At 30.7% G+C, this 15,753-nt stretch overlaps 1 non-coding gene and 1 pseudogene across 1 annotated transcript; both read left to right on the top strand.

Moving 5' to 3' along the window:
• The first annotated feature begins 7,459 nt into the window (after positions 1 to 7,459).
• Positions 7,460 to 14,685, top strand: LOC128040447 (ATP synthase subunit alpha, chloroplastic-like; annotated as a pseudogene).
• LOC128040717 (small nucleolar RNA R71) lies at positions 11,098 to 11,204 on the top strand. Its single transcript, XR_008195523.1, has one exon. It is a non-coding gene; the product is annotated as a small nucleolar RNA R71 (small nucleolar RNA).
• Positions 14,686 to 15,753: the final 1,068 nt, after the last annotated feature.

Raw genomic sequence — 15,753 nt, 5'->3', positions numbered from 1 at the left:
TTAAAATTTTTAAAAATAATTTAATGATTCTTTAAAAATATTTTATATTTTTTAAATTTTTAAATTTTAATTAAATGTTTGATGTGTTATCCATGTGACAATTCACATATATGTAACGTCGATAAAATTAAAAAATTTAATTATTTGATAAGAAAATACAAATTTAAAGATTAAAAAGAGAATAAGTTAAATGAATAATTAAAATAAATTTATTTTTTATAAAGGGCTAAACTACACCCATGGTCACTTTTGTTTACCTTAAGTTACGTTTTAGTCACTTATGTTTGAAATGTTACGTTTTAGTCATTTACGTTATCATGTTGTAATATTTTAGTCACTAAGCCATTAATCGTCGTTAATGGTGTAACAGTGGTGACGTGCACGTTAAATCATCATTTCAAACAAAATTTTAGGTTAAATTATACAATTGATCCCCATATTTTTTCGCTTTAAGTAATTTAAATTTTTTTATGTTCCTTAAACTTTCCTCTTTTTTCCATTCTTTTTGTTTCTCCTCTGTTTTCATACCTTTCCCATTTCTTTTAACATATTAGGAAGTCGAATTGGCAATGAAAAAAGAAGTAGGAAGTCGACTATCATCATTTGCCTATAACCAAAACCCATAAACCCATACCATGCTTCTTTTTTCACTACCAATTCGACTTCCTGGTATGTTAAAAGAAATAAAGAAGGTAGAAAAACAGAGGGAGAAGTAGAAGAGAATGAAAAAAAAAGAAAAAAAGAAAAGAAAGAAAGTTAAAAGAACATAAAAGAATTAAATTGCTCAAAACGAAAAATTATGGGGACCAATGATTTAATTTAACCTAAAGTTTTTGTTTGAAATAATGATTTAACATGCCACGTCAGCTTACCATTACACCATTAACGACAATTAACTGCTCAGTGGCTAAAATGTTACAACACGATAACATAAGTGACTAAAATATAACATTTCAAACATAAGTGACTGAAATGTAACCTAAGGTAAACAAAAGTAACCATGGGTGTAGTTTACCCTTTTATAAAGTTGAATCAACAAATAAATTAATATGTAAAAAATTTAAATCTCTCAACTCGTGTATGTTAAAGCTTAATTTTCGTAAAGTGTTTGATAATAGGAATCTCCTAATTTCCTTTTTTAACTCAAACCAATACTTTTAATAAATTCAAGAATAATAATGACCAAATGGAGAGAGAATATTATGAAAAGCACAAGTATTTATTGAGTGTTATAAAGGCATGGGGAGTTGTCAAATAAAGGGAAAATTAGAATGGCATAATGGAGTAAGAATGAATATTAAAACAAATAAGCGTCGATCCAACGCAAATTAAAAATAAATGTCCGTTTAAAATTGGTGTAGTCAAATACTTACTTCGCTTTTGTGGCCACAGAATTTTTCAGATATCTTATTCATAATTTTCAACATGAGCCGTCAGCTATCATTATAAGCCAAATGAACTATTAATGATAAACTTGCCGTGCTTGATGCGATGTTTGCCGCTAAAAGTAAATTAGTTATTATAAATATGGTTAAATTATTCTTATTAGCTAAATAGATTAATTTTTTAAAAATTTAGAAAAATAGATCGTTTTTAGAGAGGGTGCGTGGGAAAGCGCTTTATCTTTAAGTTATATTTTCTAACCTTTTTAATATAATTAGTTTGTTTGGTCAAATGGTTAAATGTTAGTAAGTTTTGTATTTAAGTTTCAAGTTTGATTCTTCTTCCACTAATATTTATATCTTTTATTTTATTTTGTTTTAAGCTTTTTATATTTTTAATTAATGTTTTTAATATAGCAGTTCATTTGGTTAAATGTTTAAATAATAACGATAGACTCAGGTTCAACTCCTGTTTTTGAACACATTTGTAATTTTATGTCAACTTGTTTCAAGCTCTCTTTTTAAATTAATAAATATTTTTTAATTTTTAATTTTTAATTTTAATTCATATTTTTAATTAATAACTCTTTTATTGATAAAATAAAATAATAAATATGTAATTATATAATAAAATATATATTTTACATATATCATTATGTTAAAAATATTTGAAATTAATAACTACTTTATATATAATATAAACATCAACTAATTTTTTGATATATTTTTCTTTATGTATAATATTTATATGTCAAATATTTATTTTCTTCACATATATTGTGCGTATGGTGATTTCTAATATTATAAAATAAAATAATTATTTCAAATATAATTATTATTTTTATATGTAAAATATTTCAAATATCATTGTTTTTCATCTACACTGTGGGTATAATATTTCAAATATTTTTATATGTGAAATATTTCAATTAATTATTTCAAATATCATTATGTTTATATGTGAAATATTTTAAATACACATACAAAAATATATAATGCTAAAATTTACTACACTCATGATACGGATTGAAAATTAAATATTACACATATAAAATTATATTTACTAAAATAATCATTTTAATAATTATTTGATTTTATGAATACAAAAGTTCTTAACTAAAAGATGAATTAAAATATTTTTGAAAATAATATATTTATTAATTAAAAAGAAAAAACTTAAAATAACATGAAATAAAAATTACAAATGCGTTTAGAATAGGGAATTGAACTTAGGTCTTAAGGATAAAATTATTATTTAACCATTTAACCAAATAAATTGATATGTTAAAAACATTAATTAAAAATATAAAAGCTTAAAACAAAATGAAATTAAAAAATATATAATTGTGAGTGGGAGAGGAATCAAACATGAGACTTAAGGATAATGACAAAACCACTAATATTTAACCATTTGATCAAACAAACTAATTATATTAAAAAAAGTCAAAAAAATACAACTTAAAGGGAAATTGCGTCCAGCTGGACACACTTTCCCACTCTCTCTCCAAAAATAGACTATTTCCCTAAATTTTCAAAAAATCAGCCTATTTAGCCAATAAACCTTTTCTCAGCATATATGGCCTATTTAGCCTATATATAAATTAATCTCATTATATGTTCTAATTATATATACTTTTTTTTGACACAATGCCTAGAACTATCCATAGTCCCTCCTCAACCCATAAATAAGAGGATAATGCGCTTCAGCGCACTCAAACCCAAGTCCTTCTACATTGAAAACAATGCTCATGCCAATCGAGCTAAGACTCAATCAACAATTACTTCCTATATTTAAAAATGAGTAAATTAGTTCTTATACATTAGATCAAAGGATAAATTAGTCATTTCTATTGGGGATCAACCCGTATAAACAATGAAATAGAAAAAGTAGAGAAGATCGAACATAAATTTCAATTTATAGCAAGTTCGGATGACAGCAATTCTAGTTTAGAACGACTTAAAAAGGGTTGTTATCGGGCAAAAGCTGAAAATCTAGATCAGTCAAATGAGAAGAGCTTGATGAGAAAGTTTTGTCAACAATTCAATTGTATCTCTCGAATAATGTGTTGCAGGAAAATTATTAGCAACTTTGAATATTTGTTCTATTTCACTATTCCATCTCATGTTTGAAAAATGATTAGGACAATTTTTTTGAGACAGTCAAAGATGTCGAACTATGTTTGATATGTTTGATTATGTAATTAATATTGAGCTATTTTTAAATGTTATTAAGCAACAAATGAATGGATGTGTTGGTCTCATGAAACAAAATTCTGATAAGTTTTATCTATTCGTTTAGCACAAAGCAAAGGGTTCATACGGTCTGAGTTCATAAACAAGGCTATCCTTATCCTTTTTCGGAGAATTTAAAGTTGTCGAGGAACTTATTTACGAAGGATTTTTTAAGATGAATATTTAAAATCATTTAAATGATAAATATAGTTTTTAAATGAGAATTTAAAGTTTATCACAAAATACGTTAGCGAACAAAATATATAAATATAAATAAACAAATATTTATATACAAATCCTATTTATATTTAAATTGTCAAATACGTAAACCAATAAATACCGTAACAAAAAGTTGAAATCGAAAAAAAGAATAGAGATTTACTAAACGTTGAAGCATGTTTAACACAGTTTCCTTAAGACAGATTCGACTGCTTCTACAATACTTGGAGAAACGTTGGTTGAATGTCTCCCAAGATACAACAACACAATGATCAAAACACTAACACCTCTGCAATGATCAATGAACAAACGTTAACTTTTTCTATCACCGAAACGTTGGAAAATATGGAGAGGAAAAGAAAAATTTTGAGAGCAAAATAGATTCGGTGTGGGAGAGTATGAGTGTGAAAAAAATTCTACAAAATTCATAGCCTTTTATAGGTATTTAGTATGGTGGAATTTTGGAAATTTCCACACAATCTGCCATTAAAGGAGCCAATAAATCAATTTGATTAAAATTAAATCAAATTGATTAAAATCAAATAAAATAAGATAAATGTCCTTTTATAACATATTTTGTATGTCTGCTGAGGAAAAATTAATTTCATGTTGGGCTAAAATATTCACAGGCTCATTTTGGGCCGACCGGTCCAGACATTTCGCATTGCCCACGTCGTGTAGGTGCGCCCACCTCGACAGGTTTGGACTTGCACCCCCTGCTCGTGAGGCAAGGTTCCAAGCTTAGTCATTAAATCACCCTTTAAGAGGGTTCCCATATATATACACATCTCACACTTAGTATTTAACCAATGTGAGATCTAATCTTTTACTTTTCCTCAACAAATATTTCCAAGTAGCTTACTTTGAGCATCAATTTCTCATTCATCACTCAACCAGTTTGAGCATATGATATAACGTTGTAAAGGTATCATGGAATAGAATATGAAACCATAATTTATGATTCAACTCTCCACCTTTACCTATTGAGAATATGCCTTAAAGTTCCCATAAAATACAAATTTTCCAACAATCCCCCACATGAATGAAAATTGATAGTTTTATCAAAAAAAAATTGACTCAATGTGGTGATAGAATCTGCGATCGATAGTTGTATAGGATAGGTAGGCATCCACCCTTAAACCTTCCTTTTGAAAGTATATTTACTTTACTAGTTGAATAGTAGAAGTGATGTCCTTGAACTGTTTTGCCTTTTGTGTAAATGATGATATACCTCACATAACTACATCACTTGCAAGGTTTTAATTCTCATGGGTATGTTCATATAGTCGTGAACATCTCATGGTTCTTCAAGACTTTAAGAGAACTATGCCCCAATAGTCTCCTCGAAGCGGCCCCACTTCACTTTCACATAGGTACACACAATGGTTATTAAAAGTATTACTTAACCTATCCCATTTTTAGTCACTGTTTACATCATAAGAATAGACTTGGGATAAGTACCCCCAAAATGACCTCACAACGTCTATGCAATTAGGTTGTCCTTTTGAACCTAGATCTTAGGATCTCCAGTCAACTGGGTAGGGTTTTCCTTCACATAGCGCCTTTTATTTTCATGGGCTTTAATCTCATTCCTTTTGATGTTTTATCAACATGATCTCGATTTAAACCTTTAGTTAGTGGATCTACAATGTTATCTTTTTTATTTTATAAAATCAATAGAGATAACTCCGTTTGAGATCAGTTGTTTAACAGTATTGTGTCAACGATGTATGTGTCTCGACTTACCATTATACGTTACGCTAGCAAGACACCCCCACACTTTCAAGTGGTTGTAGAATGGTTTTCTACCTTTCCATAAATCATATGGTGTCTTATCCCTTTTCTTGTAGGGCACCTTATTTAAAAGGTAATTAACTCATAGAAACGATCCCTTCCCACATTTCTTGTGATAAACCAGAGCTTTTTAGTAGTGCATTCATTTTTTTCCTTTAGAGTCCGATTTTTCTGCTCGGCTACTATTTGAGGAAAGTATGGTGGTGTTACTTCATGAATAATGTCATGTTGTATACAATATTCAAATAATTCAACATATCCACCACTATGATCACTTAATCTTTTTATTAAGTTGGTTTTCAACTTCTTGCTTATAGTTTATTCTCTACAGCTTTGTCTTTTCTCTTAAGCAAATATACGTAGCAATGAAGGAAATAAAAATATTTATTTTTTCCTTTCGTTTCAACAAGCTTTAGGTCATAAACATTGCTATGTATTAGATTAAGTGATTTTTTGACCTTGTTATTTTTGCCTCAACACATGTTTCAAATTTATAATTATAATTAATTGTGAAACGAAGGAATGTACTCTAAGTTAATTAATGAACGTAAAGTATCATAATTAACATGTCTGAGCCTACTACGCATAAATTAATTGACTTAAGCATATAAATAGAAAAAGAAGCAACATTTTTATTCATAGTTTTGCTTTTACAGAGGTTGCATTTAGTTTAATACATATCCTCTTCCCACAAACATTCCCCTTTTAGAAATAACATTCTTATTCATAGCTCTTGCGTATGTTAGGCACATAAGTCTATATCGGACACTTCCTTAGAAATTTCTTCCACAGCCTTGGCCTTGTTAGCTTTAACTTTATTTGAGATCCTACAGTAGGATGACTTGTGCCTCATCTTATTGCAATTGAAGTATTTTCCTTGAAATTTTTGCTTCTTGGAAACACCACTTTTTGGTCCCAGTTTAGACCCCTTTTGAGGTTGTTTTCCCCTTTTGAAGTCTTTCTTTACTTTTACGATGTTTGCCCTAGCACCATTGTTATTTGTTGCTTTGTTGAGCCTTTTTTTCTGTAGCTCTATTGTCTTCTTCTATCCGAAGTTTGACAATTAGGTCTTCCACTGACATCTCCTTTCTTTTGTGCTCTAGGTAATTCTTGAAGTCATTCCAAGCAAGAGGCAGCTTCTCAATAATGGCTGCCACTTGGAAGGATTCACTTATCATCATCTCTTCAGCAAGAATTCCGTGAATGATCAATTGAAGTTCCTGCACTTGATTCACAACTAATTTAGAATCAATCATTACAAAATTCAAGAATTTAGCAACTAAAATTTTTTTGGTTCCAACATCTTCAGCTTTGTATTTATGATCCAATGATGTCCATAATTCCTTAGTTGTTTTCTTAACACTATACACTTTGTAAAGTGCATCTGACAACCCATTTAGGATGTAGTTTCGGCATAGGAAATCAGAATGTTTCCAAGCTTCAACAGCAGTGAAAGCGGTAACTTCATCTACCTCACTCTCTTTAACAATAGGAGGGTCATCTTTCAAAAATTTGGCCAAGTTCAAGTTCAACATGGTCAAATAAAATAACATTTTCTGTTGCCAAGTATTGAAATTCTGTCCCGAGAATTTTGTAGGTTTTTTGTTGTGGCTTACAACATCCGCCACCGGCAATACTGAGTTTTGGATCGAAGATTGCGTTTGAACCAAAGCTTCAGATTATGAATTGATTGAATTGGTGGGAGTCTCTATTTTTTTCTGTTAAGAAACAAAACCAGAATTAGAAAACTTATCAACTTTTTTTAGGCGATAGGAATCTTATAAAACCTGAAACAAAAGTTTGTACGGTCTAATAAAAAATACAATAAAATAATGTACCAGGTAGGTAACCCTAAAAGAGAGGTGGTGCACTCGACATGCTTAAATACCAAGTCTTTCAAATAACCCATCCTAGACATGCATTCTCATATTGTCTTTTTAATTGACCATTGATAAATTTATTTTTAATTCACAATTTAAAGCCATAATTAAGGCCACCATAAACAGAAAATTTCCCTTTGATTTGTTAAACGTCAGAATTAAAATTACGAAACAAAATCAAAATAAATTTTGTTAAATGACAGGACTAAATCCCGAAACTAAATTATATAATTAAATCAAAATAAAATCTATTAAATGACGGGAATAAATCCCGAAACAGAATTATTTGATTAAGTATTTCTTTGGAAACAAAACAATATCGAATAAAATCTTGTTAAACGGCTAGAATAAATCCCGAAATAGATTTTATTTAATTTAATTATAATTTGAAAACAAAATAAAATCGAATAAATTTTGTTAAACGGCGGGAATAAATCCCAAAACAAATTAGTCATTCAATCACCCTTCAAGAGGGTTCCCATACATATACACATCTCAGACTTGGTATTTAACCAATGTGGGATCTAAGCTTTTATTTTTCCTCAACAAATATTTCCAAGTAGTTTACTTTGACCATCAATTTCTCATTCATCACTCAACCATTTTGAGCATATGAAATACCATTATAAAGGTCTCATAGAGTAGAATATGAAACCAAAATTTTATGATTCAACTCTCCACCGTTACCTATTGAGAATATGCCTCAAAGTTCCCATAAAATACAAATTTTCCAATATATCAAAATGTCGTCGGAAAGACTCTTGAAACAACCTAGAAATAAGTAGCTTGTTGACTTATAATATACAAGTTTTGGAGTGTCTTTTTCAAATGGTTTATTGAGTATTCTTTACTATTTAGTTTGACACTCTTTTTAAGTACTACTTGGAGAGTTTTCATGATTGGTAATTGTATGTGATAATATTTTGGGGTAGTACTTGTAACAATTGGGTACAATATTAGGGTTGCAATTATTCATTGTTGTAAAGGTAGATTGAGTTTTAGCCAATAGTGATTCAGATCATTTGTTAAAGAAAATCATTCTCAGAGCGAAGCTCTGCAAAGGTAAGATTAATGAATTCGACATACGTTAACAAATATCATGTGTTGATTCTCTCATTGAATTAGTCTTTTTCTTATATTGTCTATCCCAACTTTCCATTCCAACTTTAGTTCAAACAATTGTTTAAACATTAAATTGGATTGAGTGCAAACCAAAGGCTTTTCAAACCTAATTCAAAATTACCATATAGTTTTTTTTTTTAAAATATGATGCGACCATGTGAGCCACACGATCGTGTGGGTAGGCCATGTATCTCTCTAAAGCCATATGGTCTATTAAAAACTGTTAAAATTCGCTCTAGTGTTCACACGGCCTGTGACACGCCCATGCATCATGCACAGCTATGTGGCAGCCTGTGAGGATCACCCCAGACCATCTGGACCATTTTTTCAAATTTTTTCTTTTTTTTTTCTGAAGTTTTTAAGTAATAATAAAAAATAAGTGTACTAAGCACGTAACATAATTAAAATGAAATAAAATAAAATAAAAAACACACTCGGGTTGCCTCTCGAGGAGCGCTTATTTTTTCAAGCTAACGGTTAAGATGGATCTTGGAGTCGGAACTCCTTTTTTTCGTTATCAATATCACCACCAAAATACAGTTTGAGCCAATGACCATTTACCTTATATGTGTTGTATTTAAGATGTGTTACCTTAATGGTTCCGTATGGGAATACGTTTTGAACCACAAATGGGTTCGACCCTCTTGACTTAAGCTCTGCAGGGAACATTTGTGGATCTCACTTGTCCAGCAGCACTTTGTCCCCAACTTTGAATTGATTTGTGCTCTTTAAATGCACATCATGGCGTTGTTTCATTACTTCTTTGTACTTTCTTGGTTTCTCATCAACCTTTGCTCGCCATTCATCTAATTCATCAAGCTATATCAATCTCTCTTCACTTGTCCCTTGATTTTTGTCACCTTGAAACGTATACTATTCTAACACATATTCATGAGTAATTTCCTGTAAAGAATGTTGAGTCACATGATTACTAACATTACCAAAAAAACGAGTATCATTTCACTCGTTAAAAACTCTCACAAATTCACGTGCTTGAAGAGTAACCTCTTTATCACCTACCCTCAGCACAAGTTCACCATTACCCATATCAATAACAGTTCTAGCAATGGCTAAAAAGGGTCGACCTAAGATAATGGGTACCTCAATATCCTCATCCATGTCCAATATAACGAAATCAACAGGGAATATAAATTTATTTACTTTGACAAGTACATCCTCAATAATACCCCTAGGATACTTAATTGATCTATCAGCTAATTAAATACCCATCCTAGTGGGCTTTGGTTCCCTGAGACCAAGTTGTTTGAACAATTTATAAGGTATTAAATTTATACTAGCACTCAAATCAGCCAATGTTTTTTTTTTACATTTAACCTGTCAATCAAACATGGAATAGTAAAACTCCCTAGATTTTTAAGCTTGAAGGGTAGTTTATTTTGGAGAATGGCCGAGCAATCCCCATTGAGCTCCACAATTGACAAGTCATTTAACTACCTTTTTATTTGTTAACATCTCCTTTAAAAATTTTGTATACTTTGGCATCTACGAATGGGCTAATATACAATTTTTTCAAAGTTCAAGAAATTTACCATATTGTTCGTTTATGTAGTCTTTATTCACTACTATTGGATATGGAATTCGTGGTTTGTATTCTTTGACCACCAGTTTATGCTCTTTATTACTTTTCTTAACCCAATTATTTTTCACAACAGATTCTAGATTCTGCTTCTTTTCAGGCTTGACTAACCCTTCCACGCTTCAAACAGTGATTGTATGGACTTACTCCTTTGGGTTAGTTTTAGTGTTACTAGGTAAACTATATTATTGTCTTTTCGAAACCAGTTTAGCAGGTTGTCCAATCTAATTTTCAAGTCTTTGAATCGATACTTGCTAATTTTTCAAAGCTGTCTCGGTGTTCTAAAATCTAGTTCCGAATACTGAAATAAATTTAGCTAACATTTCCTCAAGATTTGGTTTCTTTTCTTACTGATAAAGTTGCTAAAAATCCAAAGGGGGTTGTGACCTTTGATTTCCTTGACCACCCCAAGAAAAATTTGGATGATTCCTCCATCCTAGATTATAACTATTGCTATAAGAGTCATTTTTGAGGTATAGAATTATTACCCATAAAATTGACTTGCTCATGCTCCATGTTAAACTTGAAGGGTGAATATTCTAAATTAATCATCCCACTCCTATCGTATCGCATTGCATTGCATTACCAAATTCTCATGTTTATTGCAACCCAAACCATCAATCTTTTTACTCAGTGGTTCAACCTGACTTGCCAACATAAGAACTGTATCCATATTAAAAATATTGGCTACCATGATCGATTTTGTTCTCATTACTTGCCACTGATAATTATTCAGTGCCATCTCTTCAATAAATTCTTGGTTGCCTCAAATATTTTTTTATTTAATGTTCTACCAGCTGCTGCATCAATCATTTGTCTAGTCGAGGGATTCAAACCACTGTAAAAGGTTTGAACTTATAACCATAAAGGTAACCCATGATAAGGGCACCTTCTCAAAAGATCCTTAAATCTCTCTTATGCATCATATAGTGCCTCAAGCTTAATTTGGGCAAATGAAGAGATGTCATTCCTCAGCTTAGCTATTTTAGCCGGTGGAAAATATTTCAATAAAAACTTCTCAATAATCTGATCCCAAGTCGTGATAGAAGCACATGAAAGCACATTCAACCACTATTTTGCTTGCTCCTCGAAGAGAATGTGAACAACCGTAAGCGTATGGCATCATTAGTAACGTCATTAATCTTAAATGTGTTACAAATCTCTAGAAAATTAGCCAAATGAGCATTCGAATCTTTATCTTGCAACCCATCAAACTGAAATATTGCTGCACTATTTGAATTGTGTTCGGCTTGATCTCTAAATTATTTGTAGCAACATTCTATATAACGATACTCAATTCAGCCCCAATCAAAGTAGGCTTAGCATAATCATACATAGTACGATGAGCAAGAGGTGCATGAGGCTAATGGTTATTTTGATTATTTTCCATCTCCGCAATAATACCTCTTCCTCTTGATTGTTTATTAAAATTTGTTGACTTTGCCTTACTTCTCTAACTTCTCTTTGATTTCTGCGAGCAGTTTTCTCGATCTCACTATCAAAAACTAACGGTTCCAACCAGGGGTGAAACTAGAAAAATTTTTTAAGGGACTGAAATTAAATTGTAATTTTTACGATAGAAAAAATACAATTCCACCATTTTAATAGACTATATATATTTATAATTTTTAAAGGATTAAATCAAATTTTTATATTTTTATGGGGGCTAAAGTTCAACTTTACCTTTACTAATTTAAAATTTTAAAAATTTTAGAGACGTCATATGGAAAATTTTTCATTTTATGGGGGTCGAGGCCTCTGCCAGCCCCCTAGTTTCGCCACTGGTTCCAACGAGTTTCCTCTAGTCATAAACCAAAAGAACCTGTTAGAATCAAACAAACAAAAAAATAGAATGTAAGCATTAAATTAAAAATATATATTAAAATAAAAATAAAAAATAGATAAATTAATAGAAATAAAGTTTTGCTAATATTTTAATCCCCGGCAACGCCAAAAACTTGATACGTTGTGAACTAACTAAAATTTTGACTAAGACAAGTGCACCTATCAATTAATAGTATAGCTACGGTGAGTAAATATATCGTTCCCATGAAGATTAAAAGTACTATTAATTGCTCTCTTCTATTATTTAACCGATAAATTCGAGTGATTGATTAAAACTAAAATTAACTAAATTAATTAACTACGAATACGAAAAAGAACAAAACACAAAAGTAATCGAGTAATAACCAAGAAGCAAAACAATACCCTAGAAAGAATCCACCTAGATTTCATCTGTCATTATCAATCTAAATTACACAATCCATTTATTTAGTATCTTGGTTCGTAGAAATCCCTAAATTATGTCAATATCTCTTTCGAAAGTAAGAGCAACTAACTCTAGGTTGATTAATTGAAATTTCTTTCTAATTAAAACCCCTATTATCACATTAACTCGTACTACGAATTCCCCTATTAAATTGACTCTAATCTAGTAGATTTATATCGTCCTATTTCTAGGATTGCATGCAACTCCAGTTAATTACGCTAGATCTACTTTTAAATAGGGTTTACTCCTCCTCTAATTTAAGCACATTAAACATGGATCAATCATCTAGAAATATCAAACCAAGAATTAAGCACATATAATTGAGAACAAGATCTAAGTATTTATTGCGTAAAATAAAAATCAAACGACAAAATCCATCATAGGGTTCATCTCCCTAGGTATTTAGAAAATTAGTTTATGCTTGAAAATAAAGACATTCAAGACACATTATAACCACAAGAAACAAAGAAACTCATGATAACTCCCTAAGAAATCAATTAGGAATCTTCAATCTTGATGAAAATATGCTTCAGAATTGACTTCAATGGTGTTTTTCGAGTTGTTTTATTGAATATTCTAAGACGAATCACTCTTATCTTCTTATTTTTGTCATATATAAGTCTTAGAATGTCTGAAAAACCTAAAAATACGTTTTCCTGTAGTTTACAGTGCCAAATTGCAAAATTGAAACGGCCTGCCACATGGCGTGTGGAAGGGTCAACCCGTGTGGCTCTTGTAGCTTGCTCCGATTTTTTTTATTTTTGCTCCCAAATACTCTATTAAACATCAAAACATGAATTTAAAGGATTATGAGTATAAAATTCCCCATTAACATCGAATAATCACCTAAAATCGCATTAAGAATGAGATTAAAACATGTTACTTTTAACACTTTTCAAAATACTATATAATAGTTATTAATTATTTTATTTACTTAAAATTAAATTTTTAGAAACAACTATAAAAATCTCTTTGAAAAGTTACGAGATAAAGTTTAAAACCCAAAACAAAAGTCGTTTTGTTAAAATAAAGTCCAAGAAACCTAAATCCAAAATTAATATAAAATAAAAATTTAAAATGAATTAAATTATCATAGGCGATTTGAAATTTTAAAAAAATTGATCCAATAGTACCATGTAATCCTTTAAAAGGTGTTATGAGTGAGTTAGTTTAGCTCCACGGTTTTTTTCCACGTAATACTTTGAATATATATAATCAACAAGGGTAAAATGTAATATGTGTTTATGTATCTATTAGTCAAAAAACATCTTCTATGGCTCAAGTAGTGACCACTTTCCAAGAAAGGGGAGTGATGGAGTACACCATTGTGGTAGCCGAAACGGTGGATTCCCCAGCTACATTACAATACCTCGCTCCTCATACAGGAGCTGCTTTGGCTGAATATTTTATGTATCGTGAACGACACACCTTAATCATTTATGATGATCTTTCCAAGCAAGCACAAGCTTATCGCCAAATGTCTCTTCTATTACGAAGACCGCCAGGTCGTGAAGTTTGTCTAGGAGATGTTTTTTATTTGCATTCGTGCCTTTTAGAAGGAGCCGCTAAATCAAGTTCTCAATTATTTGAAGGAACTATGAATGCTTTACCAATAGTTGAGACCCAGTCGGGAGACGTTTCGACGTATATTCCTACTAATGTGATTTCCACTACAGATGGACAAATATTCTTATCCACTAATCTATTCAATGCTGGAATTAGACTTGCTATTAATGTGGGGATTTTTGTCTCCAGAGTAGGATTGGCAACTCAAATTAAAGCTATGAAACAAGTCTCTAGTAAATCAAAATTGGAATTGGCCCAATTCGTCGAATTAGAAGCCTTTGCACAATTTGCTTCTAATCTCAATAAATCTACTCAGAATCAATTGGCACGAGGTCAATTATTACGTGAGTTGTTTAAACAATCCCAATCAGCTTCTCTTACGATGGCAGAACAGATAAGTACTATTTATACCGGAACGAATGGTTATCTTAATTCATTAGAAATTGGACAAGTAAGGAAATTTCTCTTTGAGTTACATACTTCCTTAAAAACGAATAAACCTCAGTTCCAAGAAATCATATCTTCTACCAAGACATTCACTAAGGAAGAGGAAATGATTTTGAAAGACACTATTCAGGACCAAATGGAACGTTTTCGACTTCAGGAACAATTATAAATAGAAAATTCTAACTTAATATAATATAAAGAAATCGATTCTAAATTGCGTCCAATAGGATTTGAACATATACCAAAGGTTTAGAAGACCTATGTCCTATCCATTAGACAATGGACGCTTTTCATTACGATTTTTTTGACATTTTTTCTCTTGTTCGGTTTTTTCTTTTCTTTTGGTTAGAAAAACTAAAGAACATGTGAAAAATTGTATTGTTAGGAATTGCATATTTATTAATTCAATTCAATGATGCTAATGCATCATTGAATTGAATTAATAAATATTCAAATAGATAAAATTTGAATATCGAACGGGTAATGGGAATCAAACCCGCATTGTTAGCTTGGAAGGCTAGGGGTTATAGTCGACATGGATTCATTATTTTGAGCATCTCTGATTTAAAACTGAACATGAAATTTCGGTTTCATTCGGCTCCTTTATGGAAGATAGATAAAAATAAATAAATAAATAAATAAAATAGAATATAAATAAGATAAAGATAAGGTAGGAACGAAATGAAATAAGAATTTGGCCTATAAAATTTATGTTAGCTTTTCTTTCTGAATGCATTCAAAACAATTCGTTTTCTAGATGATCCTTCTAGAAGAGTGGGATTAGAATAGAACAAATTTTCTAGTTACTTCGTTCTCTATTTCTATTTGAGAAAATCCTTAGGAAAAGCATTTTTTTTCTGCCGAGCTAAAACAATATGTAAATGTCTCTAGTAAACCAAAGTTATCGTTTAATAGCTATTTTGCTTCAATCTATCCCATCAAAAAAATTGAAGATTTAGTTACAGTTAGAAATACACTTTTCTATCTTTATCCATGGATCTTTTCCTCATACTTATTCAATTAGAAGTATTGATCCAATTGAAAAAAAATTATGCACTGCAGCAAAATAAGCTTTTAGCGACGTTTTACCCACAAACGACGCTAAAGAACATGACCTTTAGCGGCGCTTTTATCACAAATGCCACTAAAGAGCATCACCTTTAACGACGCTTTTTTTCACAAACGCCGCTAAAAAACATGATCTTTAGCGGCGCTTTTATCAAAAATTCTGCTAAAAGTACCGTT

Source organism: Gossypium raimondii, chromosome 4, assembly GCF_025698545.1.
Source record: "Gossypium raimondii isolate GPD5lz chromosome 4, ASM2569854v1, whole genome shotgun sequence".
Lineage (NCBI taxonomy): Eukaryota > Viridiplantae > Streptophyta > Magnoliopsida > Malvales > Malvaceae > Gossypium > Gossypium raimondii.
The sequence above is the reverse complement of the archived record's forward strand: the minus strand, read 5'-3'. Positions and strand labels throughout refer to the sequence as shown.